The sequence below is a fragment of the Pleurodeles waltl genome, chromosome 11, assembly GCF_031143425.1.
Source record: "Pleurodeles waltl isolate 20211129_DDA chromosome 11, aPleWal1.hap1.20221129, whole genome shotgun sequence".
NCBI classification, from domain to species: Eukaryota; Metazoa; Chordata; class Amphibia; order Caudata; family Salamandridae; genus Pleurodeles; species Pleurodeles waltl.
The window spans coordinates 166,347,800-166,364,140 of NC_090450.1; the positions used below are offsets into that span (position 1 = coordinate 166,347,800).

General features: G+C 44.3%; 1 protein-coding gene across 2 annotated transcripts in view; it reads right to left on the minus strand.

Annotated features, from left to right (window-relative positions):
• LOC138265535 (arylacetamide deacetylase-like) overlaps positions 1–16,341 on the minus strand; it is a 219,544-nt gene that overhangs the window by 167,265 nt on the left and 35,938 nt on the right. Inside the window, exon 1 of one of the 2 annotated variants that reach the window (XM_069213340.1) lies at positions 4,864–5,001. The exons of the other annotated variant lie outside the window; for it this stretch is intronic. The gene's annotated coding sequence lies outside the window, so the exon portion shown is untranslated. Of the gene's footprint in view, positions 1–4,863; positions 5,002–16,341 lie in introns of those variants that run through there. 2 annotated transcript variants of the gene reach the window in all.

A 16,341-nucleotide genomic window follows, 5' to 3' on the forward strand; every position in this document is an offset into this window, starting at 1 on the left:
TCAGGGGGGACAGGTTTTGGTACTCACAGTATCAGAGTAGTCCTGGGGTCCCTCCTGAGGTGTTGGATCGCCACCAGCCGAGTCGGGGTCGCCGGGTGCAGTGTGGCAAGTCTCACGCTTCTTGCGGGGAGCTTGCAGGGTTCTTTAAAGCTGCTGGAAACAAAGTTGCAGCTTTTCTTGGAGCAGGTCCGCTGTCCTCGGGAGTTTCTTGTCTTTTCGAAGCAGGGGCAGTCCTCAGAGGATGTCGAGGTCGCTGGTCCCTTTGGAAGGCGTCGCTGGAGCAGGATCTTTGGAAGGCAGGAGACAGGCCGGTGAGTTTCTGGAGCCAAGGCAGTTGTCGTCTTCTGGTCTTCCGCTGCAGGGGTTTTCAGCTGGGCAGTCCTTCTTCTTGTAGTTGCAGGAATCTAATTTTCTAGGGTTCAGGGTAGCCCTTAAATACTACATTTAAGGGCGTGTTTAGGTCTGGGAGGTTAGTAGCCAATGGCTACTAGCCCTGAGGGTGGGTACACCCTCTTTGTGCCTCCTCCCAAGGGGAGGGGGTCACAATCCTAACCCTATTGGGGGAATCCTCCATCTGCAAGATGGAGGATTTCTAAAAGTCAGAGTCACCTCAGCTCAGGACACCTTAGGGGCTGTCCTGACTGGCCAGTGACTCCTCCTTGTTGCTTTCTTTGTTCCCTCCAGCCTTGCCGCCAAAAGTGGGGGCCGTGGCCGGAGGGGGCGGGCAACTCCACTAAGCTGGAGTGCCCTGCTGGGCTGTGACAAAGGGGTGAGCCTTTGAGGCTCACCGCCAGGTGTCACAGCTCCTGCCTGGGGGAGGTGTTAGCATCTCCACCCAATGCAGGCTTTGTTACTGGCCTCAGAGTGTCAAAGGCACTCTCCCCATGGGGCCAGCAACATGTCTCTGGTGTGGCAGGCTGCTGGAACTAGTCAGCCTACACAGACAGTCGGTTTAAGTTTCAGGGTGCACCTCTAAGGTGCCCTCTGGGGTGTATTTTACAATAAAATGTACACTGGCATCAGTGTGCATTTATTGGGCTGAGAAGTTTGATACCAAACTTCCCTGTTTTCAGTGTAGCCATTATGGTGCTGTGGAGTTCGTGTTTGACAAACTCCCAGACCATATACTCTTATGGCTACCCTGCACTTACAATGTCTAAGGTTTTGTTTAGACACTGTAGGGGTACCATGCTCATGCACTGGTACCCTCACCTATGGTATAGTGCACCCTGCCTTAGGGCTGTAAGGCCTGCTAGAGGGGTGTCTTACCTATACTGCATAGGCAGTGAGAGGCTGGCATGGCACCCTGAGGGGAGTGCCATGTCGACTTACTCGTTTTGTCCTCACTAGCACACACAAGCTGGCAAGCAGTGTGTCTGTGCTGAGTGAGAGGTCTCCAGGGTGGCATAAGACATGCTGCAGCCCTTAGAGACCTTCCTTGGCATCAGGGCCCTTGGTACTAGAAGTACCAGTTACAAGGGACTTATCTGGCTGCCAGGGTCTGCCAATTGTGGATACAAAAGTACAGGTTAGGGAAAGAACACTGGTGCTGGGGCCTGGTTAGCAGGCCTCAGCACACTTTCAATTGTAAACATAGCATCAGCAAAGGCAAAAAGTCAGGGGGCAACCATGCCAAGGAGGCATTTCCTTACAGAAGGTGTGTGAGAGTGTGAGTGGGTCTGTGAGTAGGCATGTGAAGGTGTGAGTAAGGGCTGGGAGTGGGTGCACAAGGTTCTGAGTGGGTATGTGAGTGGGAGAAAGAGATTGAAAATGAGAAAGAGAGAGAGAGAGAACAAAGTGGGAGAGGGAGAGATATAGAGAGTTGTTTAGGTTTTGATGAATGATATACAGTACTTAGAATGAGATATTTCTGGACAAATTGTAAAGAAAAATGTATTTGGCAACTGAAAATTGTGAGATGACCTTTTAGTATGAACCTCAAAGTTTTAAAGTAGGGGAATGACAAAAGACACATCTGGACTAGATCCCACAACTTGACCTTAACCATTGTGCCACCGACGACTACTTACTGTAGTCATTGCATGGAGAGACTACTGCAATCACTATTTCTCTCTCTCTCTCTTTCTCTCTCTCTCTCTCTCTCTCTCTCTCTCTTCCATCCCATTTGGAATAGAAGAAAGAGAGGGAGTGACAGGACTGCAGGAGAGCCTGAAGGCCCCCGCAGTCCTTGCAGACTCACATTGTCCTGTGAGAGCCAGCTTTTTATAGCAGCTCCCTGCTTGTGTGAGCAATGATTTCATCTGTCTTCCCCACACGCATATTTGCATGCAGGGAAGACAGATGGAAACCCCATTTTTCTGCAAGGGGCAGCTGTTTGACAGCTCTCGCTGGCAGAAAGCAGGCTGTAGTTGCTTTTGCTTGGTGGGAGCTGTCAGCTCCCACTAAGCAAAAGCAAATAGCTATGTCCCAGGGGTGGGCACCGCAGGACATAGCAGGAGCAAGACCTGGTGGGTGGTGGTCCCAAGGCCATCTGTGGCTCCTTGACGGGGTCACATCAAGTGACCTTTGCCCCACGGAAGTGGTGAGCCTCAATGGTTTGTGGTCCAAAATGGACCCCCTTCACTTTTTTATAGTTGCCCTGTGGATGGTGGTCCCTGGGGCAGTGGTGACCACGTGCCCCCCTGCATGTAACTAGATAATAATAGCCATAGGGAGCTGGCAGTCCCAGGTGCTGCAGGGGAACAACATGCCCCCGTATTAATTTAGATTTAAGTTCCAGGGCAGTGCTGGTCCCTGGGGCTGCAGAGGGGGTAGCTCCCTACGTCATTTTGGTTTAAAGCCCTGGGGAGGTGGTGGTCCCGGGGGCAGTGGAGGACCGCGTGCCCCCATCCACATCAAATTACTATAAAGCTCCAGAGCTACAGGGGACCAGGTGGCCCCCAAAATACATAATTTATTTTGCCCCAAAAGAGGAGGCTATCCCTGGGGCAGCAGGGGGCTGGCAGCCCCCCACCTCCATGCATTAAAATGGAAATGCCCCCGGGGCTTTGCCCACCCAGAGGCTTCAGAATTAGCAAGCACGGGAACGCATGCTTGTTTATATAAAAAAATGTTTTATCAGATCCATGGATCCACCACGAATTGTGGTGAAAATTCGGCAAAAATGCTTTTTTGCTCTTGGGGGTCCCTCTGGGACCCCAGCAACAGAGCTAAGGGGTCAGGGTGACTCTATCCTGGCCCCTTTTGTTTTCTTTACACTTTTTATTTGGAGCCGGCTGAAGCCGAGTCCCAACATGGCTGCCAACACTTCATTGTTGAAGTGCTGACAGCCAATCTGATCTCAGCACGAGATAAGGAGGGTTTGCAATATTAAAAAGGACGTTTTAGTCCTAATAAAAGGTTTATTTTGGCAGGTCAAAATGGCAGTGTCAAAAGGCACACAGGCTGCAATGTCAGGCCTGAAACATGTTTTAAAAGGCAACTTAGGTGGGTCTCACAATACTTGCTACAGGCCTACTAGTAGTGTTTAGTTAACATGTCCTGGGCACATGTGGTACCACTTTAATGGGGACATATAAGTAAATTATGCATGCCAATTGGGTGTAAACCAATGTTACCATGTTTAAAGGAAGGAACGTTACAACTGTTTAGCGGTAATGAAGTGCTCAAAGTCTTAATTTAAACAAAAAACAATTCAGCAAAACCGGGGAAAGGAAAGCAAAATTTTTGGGGAAAACCATTCCAAGGATCTCAGGTCTAACACCTACCAACAAGTAGATTGTAAGCCAACCTTTCACAGCCTATCAATCAATGTTTGAAACAAGCATTTCAAGTTATAAACTGTTTAACTTGGTCCTCTGAAGGTCACATGCATTATTCTTTCAAATGGTGGACCAACACGGTTGTCCAGTCAGGAGATCTGGTTGAATCTTTTTTGTGCAACCTTAATCTCACGTAAACCCCAATTATTGTTTTGCATTTTTTGCATTATTATTGTTTTGTTGCTTATGACTTTGCATAATTTCTGCCTGCAACGGAGTAGTTTGAGCAGAAAATGTCTCACAGAACTGTATTTGGCAAGGCTTCTTGCATGGCTTTTGTACAGAAAGGCTTATGTACTGAAAGGCGTAACTTGATACATTATTCACACAGATAACCGTACAAGCATAATTCATGCAATATGTATCCAGATGACAGCAACAGGTGGCGGCCCCTACACAGGTCAGAGCTCATGAACCTAAATGCCATCCTATGCCCTGCAGTGCCTGCCCCACCATTCTCACACTTAACACAACTTCCTGGAGAGATTGATGAGGCTCTGCAAGTTATGTTTATTGAAGTTTTGTTTTATTTTAGCTGATGTAGGCCTGAATTTTAAAATGAGTAAACACTGGTTGCCATATTTGTTCTGTGACATCGGCATGTTATTTCTATTCAGTTTGAAGTACAAACACTGCTGACAATGATGTTACTTTCCTGTATTCCCATGTGAACAAATGTTTTTCTTCTTTTATATATATCGTAGATTGTTGTTTTAATGAATAGCATCTTCAAGAGACACCTGCAGAGTGCAGACTAGTCCATGTATCTTATCTTGTTACAAGTAGTTTAAATTTGAAGGTTACAGAGAGAAACCTGTATGGTGAGAAACCTTTAGAACCTATGAAGTATGTAATTGTATATCTGCAGTTTTACCTTTTTGGACAGTCTTCTGTTGAGAACTGTTTGTAGAAGCCTAATGTGCTCCATATAATATTGAATGTATTGATTTGTTTGACAAGGTTTAGATGTGGAGCGCCTAAATCCTAAGGGGATTCACACCGCCCCCAATCCATGCAGAGATTCACTTTTTGGTTCTCAGATTTGCATAAAGAAAGGTGCTCACACTACCACCTGACTCACCTGGCAATAAGTGGACAAATGGCCCTCTACAACCGTCCCCACTGCAGCTTGGATTGAATATGGCAGCTATGTTTGTAGAATACATGGCCATCCAACCATCTTTTTCTTAAATTTTGTTTTATAATCTTCACAGTTCATCATAGTAAAGAATATAACAACCTGTAGAAACGTGTTGTGTAATGTCTGTTTAAAATAATAAAACAAATAAACAGGTTATGCAACAGCACCTTTTTAACCACATAAACTCTTGTCAAGCGTCAAAAGCTGTTTACAAATCTTTTGAAAACTGTTTGCATGCAGTAGTGTAACTGTTATTATGCAAAGCGCTCAGATGCACATATGTGTTTTCTTTGCACTATATAGAAACTGCAAATCAATAGATAAAATAAATCCATAATTTTCACCAAAAATATGTATCATAAAGACAAATTATAAATATGACAAAAAGGCTAAGTGGGTAAGGAGAGGGAAGCAAAAGAGAAGCTAAAGGGCAGGGACTGCATCGTCAATAGCATGCTAGGATGAGGATGTGAGGGACAAAGCAGGACACAGGAAAGAAAATAAGAACACACGTACTCCCAAGTAATGCTAAATGCAAATAGGGCGTCCAACCATCCGTAATTTTCACGGACAGTCCGTAATTTAGCCCTGTCATCCGCACGGGTTAACGGAGTGCATTTGTCTGTCATTTTAGCTTTTCAGATAAAGGACAAAAGTTATGTAGGCCAATTCAGATTCCCCAGCTGGAGTGGAAGGTAGTGAGTCTCCTGTGCTCTGACCCAAAGGGAGGGCCAGACAGATAAGAAACAGGCTTTCTTGCCAGGTGTGCCTGCTTTGCAAAAGAAATGCAAATGTGTGCAATTGACAATTCTGCAATTGTAAAGTGGCTTGGAAACTTGCATTGGCTTTAATTGATGGAGTCAATCAAGCAATAAATACTTTATTTCGTCCGTAGGCCATTAAAGCAATAGATCATAAAACATTAATATTTTAACAATTTAAAACAGTGAACTGTATAGTTCATAGCACATAGAACCTTCCAATTCATATGTTCCCACACACTTTGGAGCACAGCAGTATTTTCCACAATTTGTGTAATAGTCTTGATAGCTATAGTCTTAGATCTTTCTCTCAAAGCCTTCTACTTATGTGGCCATTTATATTATGGTTATGTGTAATCTCTCTCTCTACTATACTCATAGGCTCGAGTGACAATAGATCTTGAAAGTGCTGTATGCTAAATAGTCATTTGTTTAAATACATGAATGGATTTCACAGATTAGATAATCATAGTTTTCATAGATGGACAATGGGCCTAATGGTAATGCTTTTAAAGCATTCCCTTGAGGCCTTCTAATTCCCAGCCCTCTGTTTGCAAGCATATGTGTTTACTCTCTGCTAGTCTCCTAGGCTCAAGGGACAAGGGACATATTATAATCCAGTATATAATCCCTTGCATTTTTAAAACCCATCAATAAGTATCAATTTAACAAAGATTGGTCTAAACCACTATGATCTAAAAGGGAAACATTCTCATAAAACCTTCCAGTTCCACAGCCCTCTATACCTTGTAGGTATATGAGATCACACTTCTCTATACAGCTAGCCTCAAGCTTTTTAGATCTTAAAGTGCTAAGATATAATAAGGTTCACTTGAGCCAATATATTTTAAAACATATCAATAGATTACAAAGTGTGTACAATAATTTAAATAACTGAGCCATTAGACATTGCAGGATTCACTTTTGCAGGGAGCAGGATGAACTATCCATTTTTAATCTAAGTTTCCACGCCCAGTCCATGAACCTGGAAACAGCAAATGTAATTACTTCTCGGGTTTCAGTTTTCGTGAGCCTCCTAATCTCCCAATAATATGTTGCACCCATAGCTCTACATAAAGGCAGTAACCATGTTTTCCGGGGTCACTCATACTGTGAACAAAAAAAGAAAAAGTGAGGTTCAGTCTCACTTTTGTAAGAACAATAGGAGCACTGGGAAGACATTCTTGAGGCCTTCTCCCACTTTACAGTACAGGATCTCAATGGCAGCACCCCAAATCTGAATGGAACATAGAGTGGCTTCACCTGGGCAGGAAATATTCTTTCCAGGTAAGGTTCAAAATGTGGTAAGCATTTGTGCAATAAGAAAAGAGCAGATGTACTCCCTTCCTTTTGATTATTCCAGGTTCTTGTAGTTATGTACTGCCAGTATTCTTCTTTCAGTTTCTGGCTAACACTTTTTCAGATTCAGCCGGGGTCTTCCCACAATTCGCCCATATTAAGTAGTTCACTGAAGTGTCTAACATGTTTTAACCAAGGTGTTCGTGTTTTTGGAACAAGAGCTACTCGTTCTGCACGGGAAGCCCTATATGGGGAAAAGATCCCTGATGTTCAGACCCTAATCCAGAATAGAAGGTGTTTCAATTAGATTATTTGTTGAATGTTAAGGATGGCTAGATCATACCTCAAGGGGAGAAGTGGTATACTTTGTGGGAGATTAAAGAGGGCCCTGAAATCTTGTTTTCCATTTGCTGTAATGCGTTGGTATTCGAATATCTCTATATTTCTGCCCAATAAATAGAGGAGGTGACAACTACGGCCTTATATACTTTTAATGCCAGCAATTCCAGACCCCCATCTAATACCGTATTTTTTCTAGCTGTGGCCATTGATCTGCAATAGAGTGTTGTCTTACATTTCTCCAGTTGGGGGTTCCATCCCATTTTTTGGAAAGCCTTAGTCCTAGGTAGCCAACGTTTTCAACTTGTTCCAGCCTTTCCCTGCCTAATTTCATATTGGCTTTAAAAGATCGGTGTGGGTTTATAGCCATGAACTTTGACCTTGACAGATTGAGCCTAGGCCTCTTTCTATGCAGAAATCAGTGAAGGAGTCCAGCTCTTGCTGGAGGCCCATTGGTGTTCTTGATATTAGGAGGGTATCATCTGCAAACATTAGAATTGGGATGGGTACTCCTGCAAGTCTAGGTGCATCATATCAACATTTTGATAACCACTTCACTGCTCCTTTTATATAGAGACTAAACAAGGATGTGGCAAGGACAGGATTTTAGGCGTAGGGTCACCCCCTGTTCCACCTAACCCTGGCATACGTATCGTTGTGTAATGTTCTCAGTAACCATACAAGGTCCTTTGGTGTCCCATATGATTCTAGTACCTCCCAGAGTTTGTCCCTTGGAATCAGGTCAAAAGCCTCTCGGAGATCTAAAAAGGCTATATATAGATGATCAGTCTTAGAAATGGGGTCTTTGGTTGACAGTCAGGTTACTACCTGTTCAAGCAAGGACCCTCACTCTAGTCAGGGTAAAATAGAATCACTCTCAGCTAACCCCTGCTTACCCAATTGGTAGCTTGGCAGAGCAGTAGGCTTAACTTCAGAGTGCTAGGTGTAAAGTATTTGTACCAACACACACAGTAACTTAATGAAAACACTACAAAATGACACAACATAGGTTTAGAAAATAGGAAATATTTATCTAAACAAAACAAGACCAAAACGACCAAAATCCACAATACACAAGTCAAGTTATTGAAAATCAAAAAGAGTCTTTAAGTAGTTTTAAACACACACTAACACTGTTAGGCTGAAAATGTACCTTGGGTGCGTCAAAAACAACCCCTCACGGTCGAGTGTGCATCAAAAAGGGCTGGCGGTGTGTTGATTCCACTCACGAGCTGGACCTTGCGTCGTTTCTCCTTTAATCGGGTCTGGGCACGTCATTCCTTCTCTCTGCAGGAGAGCGATGTGCGGATCCGGTCAGCACTCTCAGGTCTGTGCAGGCCTTGTGTTGTTTTTACATGCCCAGCGGTACTTGTGTCGGAAATCCAGCCGCACGATGATCTGAAAACCACGCAGCACGGGTTGCGATCTCCCAGCCTCTGTCAGCAATGCTGTGCGTCATTTCTCCTGCTCCGTGTGTCGGTTCTTAGGTCGTGTTTCCGGCGAGCGCCGATTTTCAGCTGCAGAGCTGGCAACGCATAGTTTCTTCAGCCACAGATCGGAGTTGCGTCGATCTTTTCCCCGCACAGCGCTCTGTGCGTAGATTTCCTCCTCTTAGGCTGCCAGCTTCTCCTTTCAGGGTCCCAGGAACTGGATCGGCACCACAGGGTAGAGTAGGAGTCTCTCCAGAGACTCCAGGTGGTGGCAGAGAGAAGTCTTTGCTGTCCCTGAGACTTCAAATAACAGGAGGCAAGCCCTAAATCAAGCCCTTGGAGAGTTCTTCTCAAGATGGAAGGCACACAAAGTCCAGTCTTTGCCCTCTTACTCTGGCAGAAGCAGCAACTGCAGGATAGCTCCACAAAGCACAGTCACAGACAGGACAGCTCTTCCTCCTCAGCTCTTCAGCTCTTCTCCAGGCAGAGGTTACTCTTGTTTCCAGAAGTGTTTCTAAAGTCTGTGGTTTTGGGTGCCCTTCTTATACACAATTTCTCCTCTGAAGTAGGCAAAGTTTCTCTTGAATGTGAAATCCTGCCTTGCCCAGGCCAGGCCCCAGACACTCACCAGAGGGTTGGAGACTGCATTGTGTGAGGGCCTGCATAGCCCTTTCAGGTGTGAGAGACCACTCCTCCCCTCCCTCCTAGCGCAGATGGCTCATCAGGAGATGCAGGCTACACCCCAGCTCCCTTTGTGTCACTGTCTAGTGTGAGGTGCAACCAGCCCAACTGTCAAACTGACCCAGACAGGGTATCCACAAAGAGGCAGAGTCACAGAAATGGTATAAGCAAGAAAATGCTCACTTTCTAAAAGTGGCATTTTCAAACACACATTCTTAAAATCAACTTTACTAAAAGATGTATTTTTAAATTGTGAGCTCAGAGACCCCAAACTCCACATGTCAATCCGCTCCCAAAGGGAATCTACACTCTAATCAGATTTAAAGGTAGCCCCCATGTTAACCTATGAGAGGGACAGGCCTTGCAACAGTGAAAAATGAATTTAGCCATATTTATTATAACTATATGTCCTACCTTAACCATACACTGCACCCTGCCCTTGGGGCTACCTAGGGCCTACCTTAAGTGTGTCTGATAATGAAAGAAAAGGGAAGGTTTAGGCCTGACAAGTGGGTACACTTGCCAAGTCGAATTTACAGTTACAACTGCACACATAGACACTGCAATGGCAGGTCTGAGACATGATTACAGAGCTACTTATGTGGGTGACACAACCAGTGCTGCAGGCCCACTAGTAGCCTTTGATTTACAGGCCCTGGGCACCTCTAGTGCACTGTACTAGGGACTTACTAATAAATCAAATATGCCAATCATGGATAAGCCAATTACATACACATTTTTAAAGGAGCACTTACACTTTAGCACTGGATAGCAGTGGTAAAGTGCCCAGAGTAACAAAAACAGCAATATCAGAGTCCAGCACACATCAACAACCTGTGGAACAGAGGCAAAAAGCTAATGGAGACCACGCCAAGGATGAAAAGTCTAAAAATCAGGCTTCAATGTGATATATTTCCAACATAATGTCATAAAGCGGAAGATCTGGACCACTGTACTGATACCTATCCTGAAGCCCATCTGAGCACCTTCAAGGATTGCATTATCATTGAGCCAGGACTGGAGCCTCATCAACACCTGCCTACAGAATATTTTCTGGCTTGTGTCTATGAGGCTTATGGGTCTGTAGTTAGATGGTTTGTCTTTATTACCCTTTCAATATATTAGGATTATGACTGCTCCTTGCCAAGATGGTGGAATCTTCTCATCCCCCAATATAGCATTGCTCATTGCCTTGAGGTACGGAGCCCAGACTTCAGGCTGGGAAATATAGAGGTCACCTGGAATACCATCTAGCCCAGGAGCATTTTCCCTTTTGACCTGACTCATAGCATTATGTGTTTTAGCTACAGTAAAGCTCTCTACCTCTCTTCATATACCCTCCAATGAACTATCCCCTAGGGCTAAGTCCTTACTGTTGGTAACCAAGCTTTTACCATATGTCATAGCAGTTTACATTACTCTCTTCTCCTTGACTGCATATAGACTCTAAAAGTGGGCAACCCATTTCGAAGGTGGGACAGCCAATTCCATATGGTTGTCAATAGAGAGGGTTCCCTGTTTAACTAACTTCCAGAAGGCTTTCTCATCCCCTCGCTGTTGACCGTCTACTATTTCTGCCCATTTCTCAGTTGCCCAAGCTTTCCTAGCTTTTAGTAGAACAGATTTGTAGTTTTTTCTAGCGTTTCTTATATGCTCCTGTCCTCCCTCCTAAAAGAGTACTCAGTAAGCTGCCTTTGGCAGGTCTGCATTCTTTAGTGTACCAAGCAGGGAGTTGTTTTTCTTTGCTATCAGCTCTTTTAACTTACTTTACAAAGAATCTGCTCAGTTGGTCCATCAAATGTGTATGGAGATTGGGGAAAGTTCCCGCACTTGCTCCCTCAGTGATTGCCTTGGTTAATATATTCTCAAAGATGTTATAAATACATGTTAAAGCCATTTTGTTCTTCATTATCGCAGGCCATTTTATATTCCTCAGGTTGTTGAAGGTCTGAAGCATATTGACTTTTGGTACCGAGTTCAGGTCTGGGTTCTCAAAGGGTGTCAGGCTCATCCTGAGACTTACAGCGTGGTGGTCACTGTTCATTCTTAACACAATTTCCATATATATTAGGAAGGGCCAAAGGAGCTGGTCCCAAAAGAAGTAATCTATATTGCTGTTGTTAGACCCCTTTGAAAGGTTGGAAGTTGGGGGAAATCCGTTTTGGTGTTGCGTTTACTATGCTCAAGTCATGAGTAAAAATCAGATCAGCCATTTGTAGGGCGACATATGATGGCTTTATCCCTCTAACCTTGAGAGGGCAAGGTCTTGCCGATATATATGGTGGGTATATCTCCCTTCTTTCCATTTCCATCTCTTTTGTTATTATGGTATTGCAGTACCCTGCTATTATTTTCAGTGAATTCCCCTGGAATTTATCTAACAAATTCGATAGTTGATCCACCACAGGGGAGAAGTTGGTGGCCGGTATGGATCCTAGGTAAATATTTACAGTAGCTATAGTTTTGGTTTCACAGTAGATGGAATTTCTGATTACAAGGCCTAATAGATCCCTGCTCTCAGATGGAATTACTTTAATGGCAGGGAACAGGTCCAAGCAGAGCCAGGCCAGTAAGCCTTCTGAGGCCCTTCCTGATGACGAGGGAGTGGCTTCTAAACTATATGTTATGAACCCAGATCTGTATACTGGTTCAGTTGCCCAGGTCTCCTGCAATGGTATTATGTGTTGCTGGTCTATAAAGGATCCCCATTCTGGGTCTGAGTGTTTAGCTTTTAGTCCAGCTATGTTCCAGGACAGTAGTTTTATTTGATTCCCCCAAGGCAAGTCTTTCTCGGGTCTTTGCACTAGATCCTCAGTGGCCTGTTCTTCCCCAGTTATGCCCCTCCACATAGTAGGGGTTCCCACTTGGTATTCTTAGGAGTGTCAGTTGATCCTATCAGGGTTGTTTCTTCTATGCAGTCCAGTTCCTCGTCTGTACTCCTAATGAGGGGCACTAACTTCCTTCTATTTCCTTTTAGTCAGTCAATCTCGTTCAGGTCAGCTTCCTGGCCCGACCAAGGTGGACTTATCCGGTGGGAAGATGTGAACGCACAGTTTGAGACGTTTGACGATGGCCCGTACCCATTTGGGTTGTGTAATTTGAGGGTTATTTGGGAGGGTGTGGTGGATCGGAATCTTTGGTCAAGGTCTATTAGGCCCCCCACTAGATGTTTTGACCTTAGCCCCAGTCTAATGGTGTCACAAATGCAGTTGTCATTTAGGCGATTGGCAGAAACAATGTCTTCTCTAATAACAGACCTACAGCCTTTTGTGTGCCTTATCCAATGTATTGCTTTGTTAATAAGCATTTCTTGCATTTCCATTTTATCAGTTGTTCGCTTGCAGACATTGATCATAAAGATTTTATGTATCTTCCCATGCATAGCATTTGGAGCTCTTCCTCATTTTGTGGCAGCCTGTCTAATTGGAAATCCTGCTCTATAGCGCTTCAAGGTATTTGAGTGTGTGTCAGGCACTAAATTTACACAATGATTTTGATGTTGGCTGTCCTTATAAGTCGGAGAGCTAGGGAGAAACGTTCCTGCTATTTTCTGGCTAGGTTCATTAGTACTAGTAATTGCTGTCGCTTGAGAGGGTGGTCTTGGGGCAATATGGTATTGAACCCTGCCTGGGTCTGATCTTTTATATAGCTCTTCTAGTGTTTTATTTATTACCACTGTCAGTACATTAAGCTTATCCAATTTAGTGTGTAAGTCTTTTGCTAGTCGCCCCATACACTCTTGGAGGCTTACTATTTTACCCTTAAGTGAATGTAGTTGTTCGCCTATGGTGTTAATGCCTAGGGTAGGTGAAGTATTGGATGTGACTGGGGTCCCTGAGCCAGTGGGTTCTATTGCCAGGGTGCCCAGTATCTTGTATCTATTTGAACAATCTATGCTTGGTATTGACGGAGTTAGTACTATTTCTTTAACCTCGGTGGAAATATTTTGGGCTAAATCAGGTTGTTCAATAGGTGTTATTTAGGGTGCAGGGGGGAGCTGAGTGGTAGTTTCAGTACAATTGGTCTTAGGGAGTATAGCACTTTCATTGTTAATTTGCTTGAGGAACGGTCTTATGCCCTTATAGCAGTGTTCTTTTACCAACATTTTCTGACCCGGCCCTTTGGTCACCTTATCTGGGTGTTTATCAGTATGTACAAGCAATCCTTTGATTTCCTCAATTAGTTCAGTAATTTCTGCTGAATGTCTCAAAATCATCTTTTTGGCATCCCCTGTGACCTGATGGCCATCATTTCCCTTCTGTTTCACCATGATGTCAGCCCTCGATTAGTCCTAGGATCCTCATTGGTTGCCAAACCAAATTAGGTTTGGTGGGAACAGGGGCACAGACTAAGTTACAAACACCCTGTAACACAGAAGTAAAAGATAAAACACCAGCAAAGCCTACTTGGTGATAAGAGTTAGGGGGGGTGGCCCAGCCCAGCCTCCTTCTGGCTCCAACGGGCATGGATGGGCCCGCCCTTAGCCCGGGTGTGGCCCACGTGCGTCCCACTGTGCGGTGTCCCCCTGGCGCTTTATAACGCTTGCTAGCGAGGTGAGTAGGGGCAGCTGGTGAGGGAAATGCCATCTCCTGGGGCTGAAAGCAGTCTGGGACTCGTAGTCCCCCCTGTTGAATCAAGCGTGTCCTGCGCTGCGGTGTCCCCCTGGTGCTTTATATCGCTTGCTAGCGAAGTGAGTAGGGGCAGCTGGTGCAGGAAATGGCTGCCTGGTGCAGGAAATGGCTGAAATTGAGTCATTTGCAGCTTTCTAATGACAACGATATATTGTTTTTGAGACGTACTATAAGTGTGTTCCAAGCTGAGCTGTGGAGTGTGTGCTTTTAATAGACATTCATAAAAATGTTTGCGCAAAGTATAATCTGAATATTATTCATATCTATATTTTGGAGGCACTTTTTATTTTTAATTTAAATGTATATGCACATTTTGTGGCAAACTATATTATGTTGTGTGTAAAGCATGTTTAAAAAACGACTTTCACATTCACAGTGCTTTAAGAGACTCCAGGACCTCATAGTACTAGTAAGCATTGGCAAAGCCAAAAGGTCTCATCTATGCGAGAGCTATTGACTTTGCCAATGTGTTTTAGCCATGTTGTACACCAAAGTGGCTGCTGTTTAGCATGGCTAAACGTTAGTGGTGTAGAGGAGAGTGGCGTGAAGTATTGTAGAGTGCAATGGCGAAGAAATGAGAGTGTCATGCTTAGAAGTGGCATTGTGTGAAGTTGCCTAAAGTGGCATACAATGGAGTGGCATATAGTAGAGTGTACTGTAGTATAGAGCGTTGGTGTAGAGTGTTGCAAATATAGTGGTGTAAACTGCAGTGGCATTGAGTACAGCAGCATAGAATTCAGTGGCATACATTGCAGTGTAGAAGAATGCAGAGGCATAGATTAGAGTGGTGTATGTTAGAGTACAGTGGTCCAGAGTAGAGTGGTAGAGAGTGCATTGGGGTAGAGTGATGTAGAGTGCAGTGGTGTAGAGCACAGTGTAGAATCGAGTGGTATAGAGTGCAATGATGTAGAATGGTGCAGAGTACAGCAGCCTAGAGTGGTGAAGTGCTGTAGAGTGCAGTGGTGTAGAATAGAGTATTACAGAGTAAAGTGATATAGAGTACAGTGCCATAGAGCGTATTAGCATAGAATGCGGTAGTACAGATAGAGCACAATAGAGTTCAGTGGTAGAGAGTGCAGTGTTGCTGAGTAGAATGTCTTATAGTGCAATTGTGTAGAGTGGGGTAGAATGGCATGGAGTGCATTGGTGTAGAGTTTGGTGGTTTTAGAGTGCAGTGGCATAGAGTGGTGTGGGGCAGAATGGAGTAGAGTGCAGTAGTATAGAGTGCAGTGATGTAGAGTACACTGTTTCAGAGACGAGTGAAGTGGCATAGAGTGGGGTGGTGAAGGGTAGAGTGCAGATGCATAGAGTGGCATAAAGTGTAATGGCATAGAGTAAGGTGGTGTAGGGTGCAGTGGCATAGGGTGAAGTGGTGCAGAATGGATTAGAGTGATGTACAGTGGATTGTCATAGAGTGCAGGGGCACAGAGTTGAGTGTTACAGAGTAAAGTGCATTTGTCGTAGAGTGTATTGGCATGGAGTGCAGTGCCATAGAGTGGCGTAGAGTAGAGTTGTGCAGAGTAGATTAGTGTGGCCTAGAATGAAAGGGTGTAACATGCAGAGGCAGAGAGCACAGTGGTATAGAGTTGCGTAGAGTGCATAGGCATAGATTAGAGTGGTACAGAGTAAAGTACAGAAGCGTAACGTGAAGGGGCATGGAGTGGAGTGGTTCAGAGTGGAGTAGCGTGCAGTGGTACAGAGTGCAGTGGCATTGAGTGTTGTAAAGTGGAGTGGTGAAAAGTGGAGTGCAGTGGTGTGGAGTGGTGCATAGTAGAGTGGAGTGGCGCAGAGTGGAGTATGCCTGGTGTGGTAGCACACTGTCATCACAGACAACAAGTTTTTGATTGAATTGTCCCTTACACTGCCACAAACATAGTTTTAATAATACATTTTTTATAATGAACAGACGATGATGTGTGGAAATTGTATCACCTAGTATAATGATTTGTTGTGATCATATTAAAGTATTTGTTTCATACACAGTTCAGAATTAACAAAAATGTGCTTCATTTGTGCTCCTAATTCTGATACATTCTGAAATACTTGCACAGTACAATTAAATGTTGTCATGTGATAGACAAAAACTCTTTCCAGCAAGATTGTCACCCAAATCCTCTCACTTTGAACTCAGAGAAAAAAAAGTAAACACCAAGCACTCGCCGAAGAAAGAGCCCGACATTTGACCTTGTTCTTTGAATGCACAGCAAATGTAACGATATAAGAACAAGATTTACAGGCACTCAGAAGGATACTTTAAATAAACTCAAGCTGGACAGC